Genomic DNA, 19,606 nt, shown 5'->3' on the forward strand with positions numbered 1-19,606 from the left:
AGCAATGTCAACAATAGCCAAAACATGGAAAAAGCCTAAATGTCCATCACCTGATGAGTGGATCAAGAAGATGTGGTATATATACACAATGGAGTACTACATGGCAATGAGAAAGAATGAAATCTGGCCATTTGTAGGAAAGTGGATGGACCTTGAGGGTGTCATGCTAAGCGAAATAAGTCAGGCAGAGAAGGACAGAAACCATGTTTGCACTCATAGGTCTAACAGGAAAACAGGAGAAACCTAATGGAGGACCAGGGGGAAGGGAAGAGGGAAAGAGAGTTGGGGAGACAGAAGGACGCAAAACTTGAGAGACTGTTGAATACTGAAAATGAACCGAGGGTTGAAGGGGGAGGGGGAGGGTGAAAAGAGGTGGTAGTGATGGAGGAGGGCACTTATGGGGAAGAGCACTGGGTGTTGTATGGAAACCAATTTGACAATAAACTATTTAAAAATAAATATATAAAATAAAAAATAAAATGAAAAAAGCATCTGGAATTTTATTAAAGTTGAAACATTTAATATATCATAATCTTTCGACTTAGCTTATTATATCAAAGTCACCTACTGCCCTGTTGATGCTGATAGGAATAGATTTGATAAAGAAAACTCAAGAAAAATTATATATGGAATTTCAATGGAATATGTTTTTTTTAATGTGAAAGCATCAAGCTAAAGGGGCCAGCTCCTGCATCATCTTTGATTGGATACATCTGCAATATAAATTTTGAGGTATAGTATAAACATAATTTCTTCTAAAATGGTTTTCAGGTTTTAATTTTCAAGAAAGCATGAGTAGTCTACTTTTTATAAAGCATGAATGAACCCAGACTACTGCCACAATCTTTGAACATTATCTCTGGGAAAGCTTTCTGAAAGACAGCAAGGTAGGCTGCTAAGTTAGAACTGTACAACAGATAGATTCCCACTAAAATGCCATCATACAGCTACAATATTAGAAATACCAGGAGAATAAGTAACTAGTTTTAGTCCTACATTCAAAACTTAAGTGCTTTAGAAAATTTACTGATGTTTGAATCTCTGAATAATTCTTCCAAGTAATTAGACAAAACAACATTCACACCTAATTGAACTTTGAATGTCCCCTAAGCTAAAAACAGTACTATGGTATATAACTCCTTTGGTTTCCTAGAGCACTTTTACCTATATTGGTTTATTTGTTCTTCAGGACCACTGTGGGGTGGTGGTGGTGGTGGTGGTGGTGGTGGTGGTGGGTGTGTGTGTGTGTGTGTATGTATGAAATGGGAGTTATACTTTAGAGAAGTATAACTCCAATTTTTCTGATGTCCCCAAATCATTTTTTTCCCCACAGTGGATGATGAGTCTTTCTACATGAAGTATAACCTAAGAATAGATAACCTGGCCAAGTGGTTCCCAAAACTTATTTACACTCTGAAATTGCCTGGGAAACAAAAAAATATGGCATCCTATGCTCTTGCCTTTAGAGATTGTGATTTATTCGTCTGGCTGTGGTGTAGGCTTTGGGACTTTAAAAAGATTCCTATGTCATTCTAATATCCAGACAAACACAGTAGCCATCAAACTAGACTCTTTGGATCTCACTTCCCTCACCTGTAAAGTGGATGTGTGGGTGGAGTTGAAAGGGCTTGAAGGTGTGGAGTAATAATTACAGCATTTCCTGAAGTAGATTCTGGGGAATGCTGGTCTTCTCTGATCCTTATGAAAAACCAAAACAGCTTCTCTGATAAAATCACTTTGGGAACCAATGTGTAAACTACATTAGTTGAATGAATAATAATTTTCTTAATGAATTAAGCAATCAATCTATCAAGAGTGCTGGTTCAAATTCTACCTTTACCACCCATAGCTATGAGTCACTTGATCTGACTTACCTCATCAGGACTCAGTTTCCTCATCTGTAAATAAAAGGGTTGACCAGATCTCCAATGAGATGTCTTATACTTCTAACATCCCATAACCCCATAACCAGAAAATTTTTGAGATCCTTTTTATTTTAGGATTACATGAGTCAAAGGGAACCAATGATCTTATCTAACTCACTCAAGACTACAGAATTGGGGGAGGGTGCGTAATTGGTCTAATTTTACAGTGAATCATCATTAGGCCCCGAAGCAATATAGCTCCAGACTGTGATTCTTCTTTCTAGTGGTTAAGACTCATTTTATTCCTAAAAGCTTTTTAAAATATTATCTTCCTTACTGTTGCAAATAAAGACAGCTGAGCCTCAGACAGGCTGATTCATAGCTACTATTTCTCAGGCTCATAACTACAAACGACAATCGACACAGGCCTTCCTTTGCCTTTAGCTTTCTTTCTGCCAGCAGACTGTCTGGACCTTGCCTGGGCTGTCTCTGGGTATTAATGAATGCTGCATTCACCCTGCTGGAAATCCGAAGTGACTAATGGGTAGACTATTTGGGATGCCTGCAGTCGCATTCAATGTCCTTTATGCCATCTACCCCCTTTCCCTCATTTAGCCTGGAAATGGCAAGAGCACATAAAATACAGTGAGGCCAATAGGAATGTACTGACAGGGAGGAGAAAAAGGACTAAAGCCTGGCTCATTCTATAGACCATCTATGTACTGATAGCTTACCAATAGAACAGTTCAGATAAACAAAGTTTCCTCTGAGCTGACCCTCCAAGGAAGTCTTGCAAATCACCCAAATACCTGTAAGTTAAACATTTACTGTGAAAATAAAAGACTGCCCTTGATGCTACAGTTCAGCAACTAGCAAACTATGGCCCATAGACCATTTCTGTAAATAAAGCTTTATTGGAACACAGCCATAATCATTTATTTATATATTATCTATAGCTGGTTTTGCTCTAAAGTGGCAGAGTTGAGTAGTTGCAACAGAGACTGTATGAACTGCAAAACTTAGAATATTTACTATCTGTTTTAGATTTATACATGTTTGATACAAGCACATTTTTTCATTTGTTCATTCCTTTTTTCCCTCACTCACTCTATAGATACTTAATAATGAAAGCAATGAACTAAATAATATAAAAGTATAAAGAAGCATAAAATAATTTTCTGTCCTTTCAAAACATACCTATACATCAATGTCAAACCATTGTAATTATTTATGCACAAAATCCTTTAGAAACTCACCCCTGCATAACACTATCACACACATGGCTTTCAGGAGGAAAAGAAAAGCATGCATGTGACCTGATCATGTACTCCACATTATTATCAATCAGATAGGATATATATAAATTATAAAATGATGAAATTTAAAGCTAAAGAGGTATTTATTGCTAGTCCATCCTCTCTAGTTAATGTCGCAAAACTAGAGTTGGTGATAAATCTAAGTTTTATAATATGCAAGAATCTTGGCTCTTATACTATCATTATAATATGAACATATGTATGTGCACAAATAAACAACCCATAATACATAAATATTTGTGGTATATTTCTAAGTGTTTCAACATGCTAGCTTATTTTGCAATGCCTCCCTCTTAGGACAACTGTTGCCAGAACACAGTTTCTCCTTTTGTAGTTCTGTCATGGACAAAACAAGTAAATACAAGAGAAGTTTTATCTGGGATTTCCTCACTCTCAAGTGAGGAAAAGATTCTACTAAGAACTTAGTTCTAAAAAAGTGCTAAAACACCCTTGTTCACCTAACTCAATCCTGTATACTTCTATCCTGAAGCTATAAGATATATTGGAGTCAGGGTTGGTTTCAATAAAGTTGATTTTGATTTTGAAGCAAACTTTTCTTCCCTCAAGACAACATCAGGTCAAAAACACCTAGTTGTATAAAAAACATAAGCCAGAACAAATTCAGAATTAAATATTAATTTCTGACAGTTATAGACTGCTTTAAGCAAGAGTGTTACTACAGATCATTCCCAGGGAACATTTAAGTGTGTACATGGAGAATGTAATTCCACTAACAACTAACACAATGGATGAGTTCTTAGTCTCAGTACAATCTTAATAATGATGATGACAATAATATTATTATTATTCTCTTCTTGGGATACTGCTTCTTGGCATATGAAACTCTCAGTACACATTTGCTGAGGACCAATCTTTTCCCTTTTCTAAGTCAGCCCCATATTAGGCTTTCATGAGCTAGAAGATCAGATTACTGCTGCTTACAGAAAGCTAGTGGAAAGTGCAAACTAAAGTGCTGGAATTTTAGTGCCATATTTTAGTGGAGTGAGTGCATGGCAGGGGGAGATTAATTAGATTTAAGATAGAAAGAGAGTCCAATTTAATTTTGCACCATTACTTGGCTTGCCTGGAAATTATACTTAGTGTGTGGGATTCTTCCCCCTGAGGGTAATAGCACTAGAGCCTCGTCTCTGCCCTGTCAAGCTTTGGGAGACATGCACAGTTCTCCTTCTGCTCATCTTGCTCTGTGCCCTCCGGGGTCTGTGTGTGCCAGAAATGCTCTGCAAGCCAGTGGGAGTTCTTTTCTGGCACAAGATTTGCAAGATGAGAAATGGGTCTCTCTAGTTGAGATACGTTGGCATGAATCTCCAGCTCTGATAGAAAATTCTCAGAGAGGCCTAGGCTCCAATTCTGTGTCAGGAGAGAAAAGCAGAGAGAAGCATACAGTAACATTTTCAACCATTTGAAAATAGATTATTGCTTTTGCAAATTAACCCTGGATTGACCAAATAAGGACTTCCTGGGCTGAATCAGGAAGTGTTCCAGACAAAGCACTGTGCCAGGAATGTACCTTGCTCTTTTCCTCCTCAAGATTTTCACATTTATTAGCCCTTGAAAAGCCCTGTCTTAAACTACTGAAATTCTTTAAACCCCAACTCCAATTTATTAGTTCTCCATAGTTCTTTTCAATCTCAATCTTCTAAATATTTAGATCTTTAGAGCATGTAAGTGTGTTCCATAGAACTTAGCAGTGAAACTCCACCACTTTCTACACTTTCCAAATTTGAAAGTTATAACCAAAACTCTGTGATGGGGCAGAGACATACTGATGCCTACTGCCAACAGAGAACATGAGCATTTGGTAAGGTGGTCTCATGAATCAACCACTTATATTTGCTGGACAACATTCTCATGGTATATCATGTTCTTAGACTGTTTCCCATAGTAGAGCACAAACTTTTGAGAACTAGAAGTGGTCTTCTTTGATATCTTGATTGTGTTATGATCTATAATTTCAGTTAAGTGGATTCATCAACTATAAAATACACTGCAATTTCAAAAGCAATACAGCTTAAAAAACAATTGTTACTATAGAACTGATAAGTAAGATTTACCAGTAGTATCAGCCCCAAGTCCAGTGGAACTTGGAACTGACTTGCATTGCTCATAGATGGATTTGTGCTTGTGATTCCCCAGAGTGGCAATAATCCTGCCCACTGAAATAGGAAGCTCTGTTTTCAGCATCACAGCAGATAAATCTTGGTTTTGATCTTATTAATCTTCCCTATAAAGTTGGGTGTCTCTCTGAACCTTGGACCTGATTTGCTGGGATGTTGTGCCTTGTCAGCTAATCCTGATCTTTCCCTTTCCCCTACTGGTCCTACATTTCCTTCTAATACAGCCAAGAAAACTTATACAGAAGGGTCAAGCTCCTCAAAATAGTTTCCTGTCTACCTTATGGTAGCCAAGATCCAAATTCATCAGTACTGAAGTCGGTCAACTGTCTAGGACGTTCAGGTTTACACAATTGCCTAAATCAGTAGTTCTCAACCTGGGGCTGCACATGAAGACTCACTGAAAGAGATTTTTTAAAAAAATAACTGCCTCAGCCCCATTCCCCAGATTCTGATTTTTTGTTCTAGAGTAGAACCTATAACTCATGCTGATTTTTTTTTCCCTAACTACCCCAGACAATCCTAGATGCAACCATGATTCCTTTGTTTGGACAATAATTGTGTGTAAGGACAATACATATAAAACTTACGTCCTTGAAGTTGACCCCAACAAGCTGATGCAAGAACATAAATAACACTGTAACTGACAAATATCAAATTAATAAAGGAATATTCCTCTCTTCTGCAAAATATCTCAGTTCTATATGACAACAAATACCATACCTTTAAATTCAAAATTGTGCATCTAATTCTGACACCGCAGATTCAGGGACCCAAATCGCTTTTTCTTTCTTATATATCCTGTCTTTAGATAGAAGATTGTAGTAAATGTCAGAGCTTTGTTTAAAATTATTTAGCATCAGTGAGCAATGACTATAAGCCACATATCAAGAACTTTTCACTTATTTGGATTTAAGGTCTCCTTATCAACAACTCATTTTACTTAAAATTTCCTTTTAAAAATCAGTTGATAAAGGAATATAGATCAGGAGATTATAAAGGAGATTACCTACAGAATGTTATTATATTATAATTTAAAGGAACAGAATTTAAAATGTGATCATTGTAGTGAACTAAAGAGTTGATAGGTACTAATGCCGAGTAATGAAGGATTGGTGACTACAACTGACTTTATTAAAAATTATCTTGTTGAGAGACTCATACCATTTTAATAATTTAAAAAACTTAGCTGTCAATGTGTTGATCATCTTTAAATCTCATTAGGATCCAGATCTCAAGATTTAAAGCATGAAGCCTCTCGATGGTAAAATAGATTCATAGTGGGAACCATTTATTTTATCAGTGTTTAAACTCCCTTACAGAGCTTCCAAGAGTAATGCTATAGCCTGCTGAAGTTTATTCCTGGGGATTAGAAAAGAGGCTTCAATTCTCTACTACCATTTTGATTTATACTTTTCCTCCAGTCAGAAGTTGGGATCTGTTTCCCTACCCTTTGAATCTAGGCTTGACTTGTGATTTGCTTGAGCCAAAGAGAAAAATAAAAATTACCTATGATCCTACCATCAGAAATATTAATTTTTTGTTTATCTGCTTAGATTTCATTCTGTATTTATAGAAATTTGTCTCTCTTCATACACAGGAACATATATTTTTCCAAATGGTAGCACACTATATATACTGTTTTATAATTTCTCCCCATCCTTTTTTAAAATCCATATATAACAAGGTATATAACAAGGTATTGTAAAACACTTTTCATTTCTTTTTTTAAATAGTTTATTGTCAAATTGGTTTCCATATAACGCCCAGTGCTCTTCCCCACAAGTGCCCTCCTCCATTACCACCACCCCCCTCCCCCCCCTTCAACCCTCAGTTTATTTTCAGTATTCAATAGTCTCTCAGGTTTTGCATCCCTCTCTCTCCCCAGGTCTTTTTCCCCCTTCCCCTCTCCATGGTCCTCCATCAGGTTTCTCCTGTTAGACCTGTGACTGCAAACATATGGTATCTGTCCTTCTCTGTCTGACTTATTTCGCTTAGCATGACACCCTCAAGGTCCATCCACTTTGCTACGAAGGGCCAGAATTTATTCTTTCTCATTGCCATGTGATACTCCATTGTGTGTGTGTGTGTGTGTGTGTGTGTGTGTGTGTGTGTGTGTATGTGTGTGTGTGTGTGTATATATATATACATCTTCTTGATCCATTCATCAGGTGATGGACATTTAGGCTCTTTCTATGATTTGGCTATTGTTGACAGTGCTGCTATGAATATTGGGGTACATTTTTCATTTCAATACAATTCCCTCAGCACAATCATTTCTAAAAACTTCATTGTATTTCATACTATGATACTGGTTCACTTGACTATATCACCTTAGATGTTCAACAGTAGTTTCATATTGGATTTAGTTCAGTTTTCTTTTTCTTTTCTTTTCTCTCTCTCTCTCTCTTTTTTTTATAAACGACTCTGGAATATGTGCCACAAGGTTGTGCATTTCAGCACAGTTTCTTAGGGAAGTTTCAAAGAATTGAGACTACTAGGTAAAACTGTATGAACATTTTCAAGACATATAACATTTGCTTCTAAAATTAAAACCACTCTCAAGTTTTCATAAGATTATATGTGAAATAAGTAAGGCTTTATATTTCTTCTTGAAAGGTTTTACTTATAAGTTACATTTTTCTTAAGATCTTTTGAATTTTATTTTAAATTTCCATTTCATAGACAAGTGTTCATAATTTCTTAACAGTGTATCTATATTATGTGTGTAATGTTTCCTTACTCTTTCAGGATGTTGGTTACTGGTGCCGTCTTTCCTTTTTTCTCTTTTAATTTTTCTATTAATTTAACAGATGTTTTTAAATTTTGTCTTCTAAGGAAACCAAATTTCAGCAATGTTGATCTTCTCTATCCTGTTCTTACCATTTTTATTACCTTCTTTTACTTTGTGAAAGTTTATTAGCTCCTTGTAATCAATTCCTAGTTCATTAATTTTCAGACTCTGTTCTTCTCTTTATTGATTTTTTTTTCTACCCACAGTTCTATCAGCTACTCAGAGAGATATGATAAAACCCTGAGTAGTTATTTTGGGGTGGCTTGTTCTTCCAGTTCCTAAGAGAGTTGTGTTGAAGTCTCCCAGATGGATCATCTTTCAGTTCTCTTAACTGTCTGTGTCTTCTTGTGGTTCCATCAATTTCTGATTTATATATTTTGAATCTTCATCATCAGGTACATGGATAATGTAAAATAATTACATCTTCCTATAAGTTGATCTTGTTATGAAGTGTTCTCTAACTATACCTTTACCTTAAATCTGTTGTTTAATATTAAAATAGTTAACACCAGCTATCTTTTGTTTCCTATTCATTTAAAATATATTTTTTTCATACTTACACTTTCATCTCTTGTATTCTTGGATCTAGGACCACATAAGGATGTGCACTGTACAACTTAAGGAATGCCATCCTCATAAACTATGATATGAATGCCTCTCCTCCAGGAATTATACTATGCACCAAATTTCATTGGGATTTCCTTTAATCCAAGTTAATATTCCTTACTTTTGACTGTTTAATCAATCTTTTTGCATTTAAATAATTACTAATGTAAAATATCCCATCTTACTTTTTTTTTCTTTCCTACTTGTTCTGCTTCATTTCTTTCCCTGCTTGTAATTTTTTGGTTTATTTTTTATTCTAATTTTTTCTTACAGTCATGTGGAAATGATACCTTGGAAATTAAAATATGACTGGTCATCTAAGTATAAAATTAATCAATATTTTTATTACCTCCTAAAAAATACAAGGCCCTTAAAATATTTTATTTTCCTTTATCCATTCCAAGTTAATCTTTTAATTCTATTTAATATTTAATGTTATTTTATATATTTTGTTAGATTTATCCACATATTCATTATGTTCTCTGCTCTTATTCATCCTCATGCACTTTAGATGTCTCTGGGTCCAACTTGCTTCTGTTTAAGAACATTTGTTAATAGTTCCTTTACTGGGGGTTTGTGCATGCCAAATGGTCTAAATTTTTGCTTGTCTGAAAATTATCTTAATTTCTTCTTCATATGGAAGATTTTTTAGAGGGGGTAGGTTTCAGGTTAATAGTTACCTTTGTTGGCACATTAAATACATCATTATATTGCTTATTGGTTTTCACTGTTACTGTGAATTCAGCTGTCAGCCCTTTTTTCTTTTTTTTTTAATCTCCTTTTCTATTGTTTGTTCCAGGACTTTTTCCCCCTTAGGCATGACTAGATATAAATAACTTTTCATTTACCTTGCTGAAGATTTACTAGGCTTCTCTAGAAGCTAGAACTGTCAGCAGTTCTGGAAAATTCCAAGTTATCATCTATTCAGATATTATTGCTCTCTCATACCCTCATTCATTCTCAACTGTTAAGAACTCCAACAGTAGACCTTCTCAATGTCTGTCTTGCCTCTTGGCTTCCTTTCTGTATTCCATCTGCTGTCTGTCTTTTCATGCTCCAACCTGGATCATTTCTTCTCAAGTTTCTTCTAGTTCTAATTCTCTCCTAGATTATATCTAATCTGTTTTTAAATCCACACTTTAAACTTATAATTTTTATTATATTTTTAAATTCTAGGAATGTTATTTTTTAAAAATATGCTACATCACTTCTTATTCCTTGCAGATTTTTCAAACTTACTTCTTTAATCAAGCAAATGTAATTGTTTTATGATCTGCTTCCAGTAATTCCAGTAACATTTTTGTCATTTTTTCTTTTTCTTCCTATTTTTATTTTTAATTTTCTGCTAGTTCTTGCTCCTGATTTTTAGTTTCCTTGGATGCTTAGAAATCTTTGACTTTGTATTTCTCGTTTTACTTGAAATTTAATTTTGTAGAAGTATTTTAAGGCCTACGATAATGATATTTTTCTTTAGTCAGGATTTGCATTAATTCTTCCATGTGCTTATGGTTATTACTAAGGCTAGTACTACTTTAATTAGCTTAATCTCGTGTGTGTTTGTGTGTGTGTGTGTGTGTGTGTGTGTGTGCATATGTGTTTCATAAGGGAATGTCCAGTCATTGCAAATCTGTTGGCAAATCCATGCAAGAGCTTTTTTTGCCTTACCCTTTCTGATACTGCATTCCTCAGATTCCCAATTGAAGCTGATAATTGCACAACCTACAAGGGCTCTGGGTTTGATTTCTCATCTCTCTTTTCCTTCAAAGGCTAAAGTTCTCAAAATGAAAGTTCACATTCATTAGTGTTATCAACTACCTTCAGTGTGAAATCAAACTTTGCTTTTTGCCTGTCTCTTGGGTTATATCTTTTCCCTCAATTTTGGCCTTGTAAGTCTTTACTATATTCAGTCAATTCTTCCACACTTCACAAAAATGATCTTTAAATATTTTATCCATAATTTTTACTGTGTTCAGCATAAAGACTGATATGAGTATAACCTAACCTGATATTAGAAACAGAAGTACTATATTATGTTCTTCATAAGTTAATGTTATTAGTCTTTTGTCCTCTTGCTATAAATATTTCTCCAGGTGTTTTTTTGCCCATCTTCACTTTAATAGTTGTTTAGCAGTGGAATATATTGATGCTTCATGAGTAAAACTGTGAAGCCAATGAAAAAAATCACTTACTGACTGATATACTTTCAGACAATTATAAAAAAAGATTGTTATAATAAAAGACTGAACTAAATGACTGTATAAAGTGCTGTCTAAATCAATGAGTGTGGGGATTCTCTTTTCTCCCTCAAAATGTGTTTTCAATAAATTGTGTTTTCTTGTTATCCATTCTAAAAAAGGATTCACTTATGACTCCCCTAATGGAATCAATATTTCTGTTTGATTATATTTATTATCTTTAAAATATATCTTATCTAAATTTTTTATGTAGACAAGTCTTCTTCCTTAACTATTTTTCTAAATAAGGAATGGCTTCACATATACCTTTTTAAATACCTCCAAATCTCTGTCCATTCTTTCTTGCATGTTAGTAGATATCTAGAAAATGCTCAATTTTATTCAAGTTGAAAAAATTTATAATAATGATATTGATTTTCTATATGCTTTACATGCATTATCTTACATAATCCTCAGGACAATTTTATGAGCTCTTGAGTTGTTATTATTACCATTTTATGGATGACAAAGTTAAGGAATATGAAGATGAAGTACCTAGACCAAAATTAGGATGTGGTGGAACCTTGATATTCTTTCAGGATGTCCAACTCCAGGACTCCCGTTTGTAACCATCATAGGATTATGAAATTGTGAAAAGTGATTAACAGCTTAGAAATAATTTCAGGATAATAAAAAGAGAAACAATGAAAAGACAGTAGTCAAGGGCTGGAAGGAACCAGCATTTTTGGCAACAGGATGAAAACAGTATCATATATTCCTTGCAGTCAGTACTCTGTTCTCTGTGTGTGTGTGTGTGTGTGCGCGCACGCATGTGTGTATCGATGGTTATGTTTGTTTCTTTTAACAATTTTTCTTTGCAAAATTATGTTTCCTCATCCCCTTGTCCTCGCCATGTGAAAATAGCCATTCAGGAAGACCTAGTGCCCCTCCCTGGCTGCTGCAGTCCCACTTCCTCTCCCGCCCTGGTTTTTCGGTGCACTTCCGGCCCTTCAACATGCTCTAACCTTGACAGCACTGACGTCAAGAATTGAGGGAGTACACTGAGCCAGACTCAAGCAGGCGGGTTTTGGCTACTAACGTTTCCTGTAGAAGATGGCCTCTTTCTGGCTTAGGCATTCTTCCCCTTCCTGGCCTCATTCCTCCTTGCCAGCCAGTCCTCCACTCTGCTTACACATCATGTGAACCTTTACTAAGCTTGTGATGTTCTTGTCATCTGTATAGTCATCATTTATGTTGAGTTCTGTCACTCTAAGAAGGTTAAGAGATGGCAACCTACCCCTCTCTACAAACATCAGAGTACCATTTTGTTGCACATCCACAAGCAAAAGTTTGCCATGATTTTTCTCGACCACAAGTGTATTCCAGTGAGATCCTGATTGGTGGAGAATGAGGGAAGGGTCAGCGTGGGTACTCTCCCATCCCAAGTTACCAATAACAGTAACAGTGTGTCCTTATCATCCAGGGACACTCCGGAGCCTAAAATGAGGAACAATGTAGCAACTTTAATGCCCAAGCCTACACTGTCCTTCCAAAGTGGGGTTTGTGGATACCCAAAAGATCAAAGCTCTAGATTTAGGATAGTTCATGAAAAAAACCAGACTAGCTACTTCTAGATTTGGGCAGAGGAAAGAGGGACTTGGTAGGGGAGAGAAAAGGAATTGTTCAGGATCCTACAGTGTATTGTTTTTTACTACCTTGCATTATTCTTTCTTACTCTTTAATCTTGTTGAAAAATTCAAGAAGATTATAAGTGACTATGTGAAGGGCAATATTACTATCATTATTGTTTCTTCTTTTCTTTTTCAGGCAAAGATTAGTTCAGCACCAATTGTATAATCTCATAAAACTATGGCATGTTAGAACTGATGGTTTCTTTAGAGTGCATCTAATTCAACCCCTACTTGACAAATGAGAAAAAATCCAGCTCAGAGAAAATAAATGACTTTGCCAAAGTCACATGATTTCCTTATGGCAGTGCGGATAGGAGAATCCACGTGTCTGGACTCCAGACCCACAGGTGCTTGTTATAGGTCTGATATCAGAAGGATTAAGCATGTGAAGGATGGCAGGCCCTGAAATGCTGTTTCCTTCCCACAGTAACTGTAGATGAATAGCACTTTATTGGTAAGCCATGGTGGCTTTTTGTAAGTGTGGTTAACTGAGGAAGTAATGCCTTTGTGTTCCTCATCCCTTTTCAGGATGGTCTAGAAAAATTAAATTCACCACGAATTTGTTCAAGTATCTGCTTCTCAGAGAAGCCTTGACTAATGAATCATCTTAAATACCAGTGTTCTTCCCTTGGCTAGTCCTCTTCCCCTCAACACTCAATAATTGGCTTATGCTGCTTAGTTTTTTTCCATGGCACCAAGTATCACCTGATATATCATAGATTTATTTTTTGTTTCTGTTTTTCTTAAATGGCAGAAAGAACACAAAATATGGAAGATGCTTGTGAAGAACTGAGAAAATTTTTCTAAACATGCTACGGTTGTCTATTGATTTAAAATGCTGTAGAAAAAAACAAAAAGTTCTGATGAGAAGAGTGTAGGATGGGGAAAGAGAGAATAAAGGTAAAGCAGAAGGGAGAATTAAAAACAATTTAATATGAAGGGAGACATTGGACTTGCCCACTAGCAAAGATCTGAATGGGTAACCAAAGAACAGTGACATGGAAATAGAACATTAAACAGAAGGCAACCATGTCAGCTATTTATTGCTGCAATAATGCTATATAACAAACCACCCCAAATTCGGGCTCAAAACAGTAAAACTTATTGACAGGCTCATATGGGCCCATTTACATTTCTGGAGGTCAGTTACCTGTTGGATGATTTAAAATGGTCTCATTTAGGACAACTGGGATAACATGTCTCAGTCCCTCCTATCCCGACTTCCAGCAGGTTACTCAAGGCCTGTTGTCATGGCAGTCATAGAGGAACACTGAGTGTGCAAGAGGAAACACACAGGTCACTTAGAGGTTAGACAGAACTTACATAGCATAATCCACAAGTGGCCCAGGCAAGTAACAGGGACAGAATCAAGGGGTAGTAATATAGATCCAGTCTCTTAAAAGGGGGAGCTTCAAACAGTGTACATAGAGGGAGAGGTAAACAATTGGGTCTTGATTACAGTTTACCACAGCAATCTTGGAGCTCTTGTGGCACAGACCAGGAAAGTCTCTGATTCTCTGCAGTGCCTGTCCTTGAAGGTGGAGGTCTCCCCCAAGGTACCTGGATTTTTGAAAACTCTGATTCTGCATTCAACTAAATATGCATGTATGCATGCAGAAATAGAGTTTTAAAAATTCAAGTTCCCTGGGGAGTATTCTAAACACACACACACACACACACACACGTATGTCACTTCCTTTAACACTGTCTTATAGTCCCCTCATTCAAGAGTACTCTCCAAAGATGCAGAGTGTGCTTCAAGCCCAGTGAAATGGTACCATAAGGAAAATGTAACTCGGATGTATTCTGGCAACATCACAGAATGACATGAGGAAGCATTGTACGTATGGGTGAAGGGCACTCTATCATCTCAATCTCCAGAACTCTTCTGGGGTCTAGAAGCATTTGCTTTCCTCTTCAGTTCCCTGCTCCTGAACCTCCAACAACCTAAAACAAGCCTATTTATTCATTAGAGACTGACTATATTGACCCAGAATCCCAGATGTCCTTTCAAGGTTTTGGGGAGCAGACCCAATCATTCTTTCCTTACTCCTGTGAAGTGGCTGGCAGCAGAGCACACCCTGGATGTGCTGGTCTCCTTATAATCAGGCTAGAATCTAGACAGTCCCTACCATCCAGACATCAGCATTCTTTAAGAGTCCTCAGCTTGGTGTAGTGCTCATTATTTAGAAAAAAAAAAAAAAACTTCATGTGGATACTTCTGTCTCCTCTCTAAAAGCATATTATTCTAGGTGCAAAATAAACTATAAAAAATGAAAACCAAAGGTTTGCTCATCTCCTATGACTCTAGAGGGGAATTCCAATCACATAGAGAACACCCTGTCCCTTCCTCCCACCTTTCCACCCAGCAGAGGAGGAGGAACTAGCCTTGGGGAGGGAATTGTTTCCTGTTCCCCTGTCTGTAAGCACATTTTCCAGATCATTCCTGACTTTTCAATTTCAGAAAGCTCCACTCTAAACGAGGCCCAGTGTTGGACCAGCCTCATGATGTACTTCCTACTTCTCATAGGTAAAATGTTTATCAGCCTGAAGGGAAATGGCAAATGCACAGGGCAATGGGGAGAACATGCACAATGTTGGCTGATAAACAGACTTTTGCTCATGGTTGCTTGGGGGGCAAGCAGTTATTTTCCATGGGCTGTTATCAACAGGAAATCTAACTGTAGTTAGTTCAGCAGGAGATTTTGGCTAGTCTCTTTAAATGAACTTTTGAGAGCCCTTAAGATAACTGTCACTCACCTTCCAGACTCATTAATCATTGACAAGCTGAAGATATCCAGTGAGGAGGAAATGGAGAGGGGGGCACTGAATACATGTCAAACAAATCACACTCTCAAGCTGGCACCCAACTCAAGAAACTCCAATGAAAGACAAAATGTAAGCTAATGTAGCTGATTAAATACTAGCACTGTGACTGTGGCTAGGAAAGGAGAAGGATTGAAGAGTAAAGAAATAGCATGGTTCTGAGATCAAAAACTTGAAACCTTAACTCTCACTTCTTTTCCCTTTACTCCCATCTCCAATGAGAATATATTACCCTGTCTTGGGGAAATAGAGTGGGAAGGTGAGGGAGACACAAAAGGAGATAAAGCTGTAGAATCCTGTGTTCCTAACTTCCTTAGGGACCAAGGTAGATCTTGAAAGACTTAATTTTGCCCCCATCAACTTTTATGAAGCCTGACTTGGCTGTAATGTTTCTTAAATGCCAGCAGTTTCCAGCCAGGATTTTCCAAGTGCATCTAATTGCCCACTTTATCACAGACACTATCAGCTAAATGGTGTTTCACCTCCGCTGGGCCTAAGGTTGACACCCAGAACTTGTCAGGCAATGGATCACAGAGCCAGTGTGGGGCCCCTTGCACTGCATTCCTGCATGAGGGTGACAGTAAATTATGACATCTGCCAGGAAGATTGGAACATGGCTGTGCTACCGGATGCACCTAAGCTACACAACCAGGAAGGCTTTTAGGATGTAATTGGAAATGCATCTGAGAGCTCTTAAAGGGACAAAGAGCCTCTTTCCCCAGTAACAGTGGAGCAGAGATGAACCCTGGACACTTGATTTTCTCTTCGATTATGTTTAATGACCTATTTATGTTTGCATGCATAATGCTACCTGGCAATTATAAAGTGCTCCAAAATTTCAATTGTGCTTCTATTTATCCTTTCCAGACCCTTAAAGCCACTCGAACAGGAAAGTCTTTATTATGCACAGAGTCTCAGATAAAGAAACTGAGGTGGACTCATGCTAGGTGATTTGGCTTGGGTGAAAAGAAAGTGATAAAAAGTGTGTCATAGCAGAGGTCTCAAATGTAGGTCTTCAAACCCCTCAAAACAGCATTCTTCAGTTTATCAAGATTTTTTTCTACCTTCTTCCTTCCTAAAAGTCTTTTTGTTAATTGCAGCTTTAAAAGTATGGGGTTATATATTTGTACATGTATACCTTTTAGCTTAAATTTTTACAGGACTAACACTGAAAAAGACAAAACAGACACAAACAAAACACCAAAACCAAAATGGAAAAAAAAAATCATCTCTTACTAATTAAACTAGATTTTTTAAAAGAAGCTCATGAGAATAATGCATGAAATTGTCAATGCAAAAAATAACTTTTTAAAACTTTCAGTGGAATAAGTTGATGTTTCAGTCAAATTCTACACAGGATGGGAGGGTGAAGATGTGACTTGAAACATTCTGGACCATGGGGACTTCTTTGAGTTTGGCAGCATGAAGCACTTAAGGGAACGCCAGAGCTAAGAATCTAAGCCTGACATCAGATGACACACAGTGCAGAAGACATTGTTCGTTTCAGTGAATTTTCATAAGGCAAATACCCAGCTCTCTTAAACATATAAAGAAAAAAGGAGGTGGTTTTATAGGTGTGGATACCATAAATGCTGATCTAAAATGGTGACTACATACAAATTGTCTATTAGCACCCCTACTTGTAAACGAGACGTTTGCTTTATCAAGGCTACACAGAAATTTTATGGTGCAAAGAGAAAAAAATATTTGGTTTGATTCTCAACATGGTAACTTATTTTGTTATGACCCAGTGCAAGTCATATAACTTCTCTGTGCTTAATTTTCTGATATTAAAATACAAGTAGTAATATCTAGTTTGTGGGCCTATAATAAGGACTAGATGAAAAATTGGATATAAGAGCACTTTGTAAAGTAATAAAATGCTACTATTTTAATATGAAAACAACCTAGTATTAACTGAAAATTATGCCATGCCCTTCAGGATTGAAAAAGAAAATGTCAGTACTGATTTTATTCCACATTAAGCCACCATTTATTGGGTATTGGCATATCCAAGGTGCTGGTGCCGTCTAAATAGAATATGACATGGTTATGAACACTAGAATGTTAAATTGGTCTAGGTGAAAGCTACCATATATGTATGTGTGTATCTCAGTGTGTTTATTGAATAGTCACTGCCTTAAGAAATTTACAGTGCTTGGTTGATGTGTGTATGTATGCCTATGTGCTCATATGCACAGATAAGAAGATATTACATTGTGATATGTATTATGACAAAATAATTTTATGGGTCTATTTTATGATGAAATTTTCTGGAAGGGCGTTTCCAGCAAGTTTAATATGCATACTTAGTTCTATACCTGGAACTATTTATACATGAATATCATTTTTTTAATAATAGTAGTTCAACATTTAGTGACTTTGGGTAATGTTTTTCCTCACTGTAGTTTTTGACAATATCAGAGGTAAGTGAATAGATATATAACTTAAGTGACCAGGAAATGAAAAGCTGACATGTCATCATAAGCAGGCATGACTGGTAGAATGAGGCTGGTTCACCACAACCAGAAGCAGTAAAATTCTAGGAAAAAATATGAATGGATGTGGCATCTTCTAGCCTTCCTTGTGTCACAGTCAATATTTCAAAAACACTAATAAAATACTACCTATACTCAAATGCCTGGTGGATATATTGAAGAGGGATTTTCTTGTTTTGTTTGTTTGTTTTAATGATTCAGTGGTTTCCTTGACATTCACTCTCAAGTTGCAGTCCTGAAGTCAGAAACTGAAACCTTTTTTTTCTTTCTTCTATTAGTTAAAGCTTTCCAGAAAGAGATAATATCATTTTTTCTGACATAGACACTACGTAATAAATATAATTTATGTAAATTAAGTAGAAGATAAGTATAAATATATTTCATAAGTAATATGTTTTGTACTTTATTATAAATATTCAGTTGCTTAAAATTTTACTAAATAATTACTTGTCTGGGTTCTTTCTTAAGATACATCATGGGCATTATTTTCATGTTAATCGTGGGCTTCCCTAAAAAATCCTGTGAATGCTGTCATTTAGGAGCGTGGAATTTCATTGCCAACATTCCACTCCAGTCCACAACTGCTGAGGTCCTTCATTACAGTTGTTAACACATCACGAAAAACACAATAACATGACCAGAATGGACTCTTCAGTTTTTCAAGTGGTTTGAAAAGCACTGTCCTTTGATTCTTTTATGAGGATTCCATAATTTCTTGGGGTTTTCCATCTACTTTTTGATCACTGGTTCTGCCAGTCTCTCTTCCCAGACAAGAACTGGGACACTTGATGGTGGTTGTGGTAAATTAATAAGGAGAAAAAATAAACAGAAGGCCCTTTTCCCATGTGTTTTTTTTAATGTTGCAAATCTGTTCACTGTACAGTTAATTTGGAGCTTGCAATGCAGGAACTCTGTCTGGCTCTTCTAATTCATCATTCCCTTCTGATGTTATTTCATCCTTAGAGAGTCCACAAGTGGAACTCACAGCAGGCAAGTGTATAGATGGTCCTCTCTCCAGGTTCCCACATTCTTCCAGGACATCTGGGTAGCTAGATGCAGAGGCAAAGCAAAACTTTCTAGAATTTCTACCGTCCAGTCCCATAGGTTTACTATCCAAATTAGTGGTAGGCAAACATTTTCTGTAAATAGCTAGATAGTGTATGTTTTTGGTTTTGCAGGCCATATGGTCTCTGTCACGGTTACTCAGCTCTGCGCCATAGCATGAAAGCAGCCATAGATAATACATCAATGAATAAATATGGCTCTGTTCCAATAAAATTTTATTTATGGACACTACAAGTTAAGTTTCCTATAATACTCATGTGTCTTAAAATATTCTTCTTGTGTTGATTTTTTCCCCCAACAATTTAAATATGAAAACATGCAAAACAAACAGGGGCTGTATCTGGCCCGCAAGCAGTAGTGTGCGAACTACTGATTAAATGATTACGTCCTTCAAATGTATGTCTCAAGCCAGTGCTTACTTTTTGGAGTCTCACAGTTTTTATCTCTACATGTCTGTCCCTCGAACACCATCAGTGCCCGAATGGAAGCTGTGATTCTCTTCTCCCATCGCTTCGTTTGCCCAGGTTTTATTCATCTGAGAAAAATAATTTTCACATCTACAGCTAGAAAACTGCTAACCATTCTAGAGTGTTCTTTTATTGTACACCACATCCAATCCATCACTAAATTCTGTGCATT

General features: G+C 36.5%; 1 long non-coding RNA gene across 1 annotated transcript in view; it reads right to left on the reverse strand.

Annotated features, from left to right (window-relative positions):
• Nucleotides 1-648: 648 nt before the first annotated feature.
• Nucleotides 649-19,606, reverse strand: part of LOC115274091 — a 49,151-nt gene continuing 30,193 nt past the window's right edge. The window contains exons 2-5 of the long non-coding RNA XR_003901089.1: nt 13,729-13,848; nt 2,600-2,674; nt 1,875-1,898; nt 649-713 (exon numbers count right to left, since the gene is read on the reverse strand). This is a non-coding gene — a long non-coding RNA (uncharacterized LOC115274091). The remainder of the gene's footprint in view (nt 714-1,874; nt 1,899-2,599; nt 2,675-13,728; nt 13,849-19,606) is intronic.

This window comes from Suricata suricatta, chromosome 12 (assembly GCF_006229205.1).
Source record: "Suricata suricatta isolate VVHF042 chromosome 12, meerkat_22Aug2017_6uvM2_HiC, whole genome shotgun sequence".
NCBI classification, from domain to species: Eukaryota; Metazoa; Chordata; class Mammalia; order Carnivora; family Herpestidae; genus Suricata; species Suricata suricatta.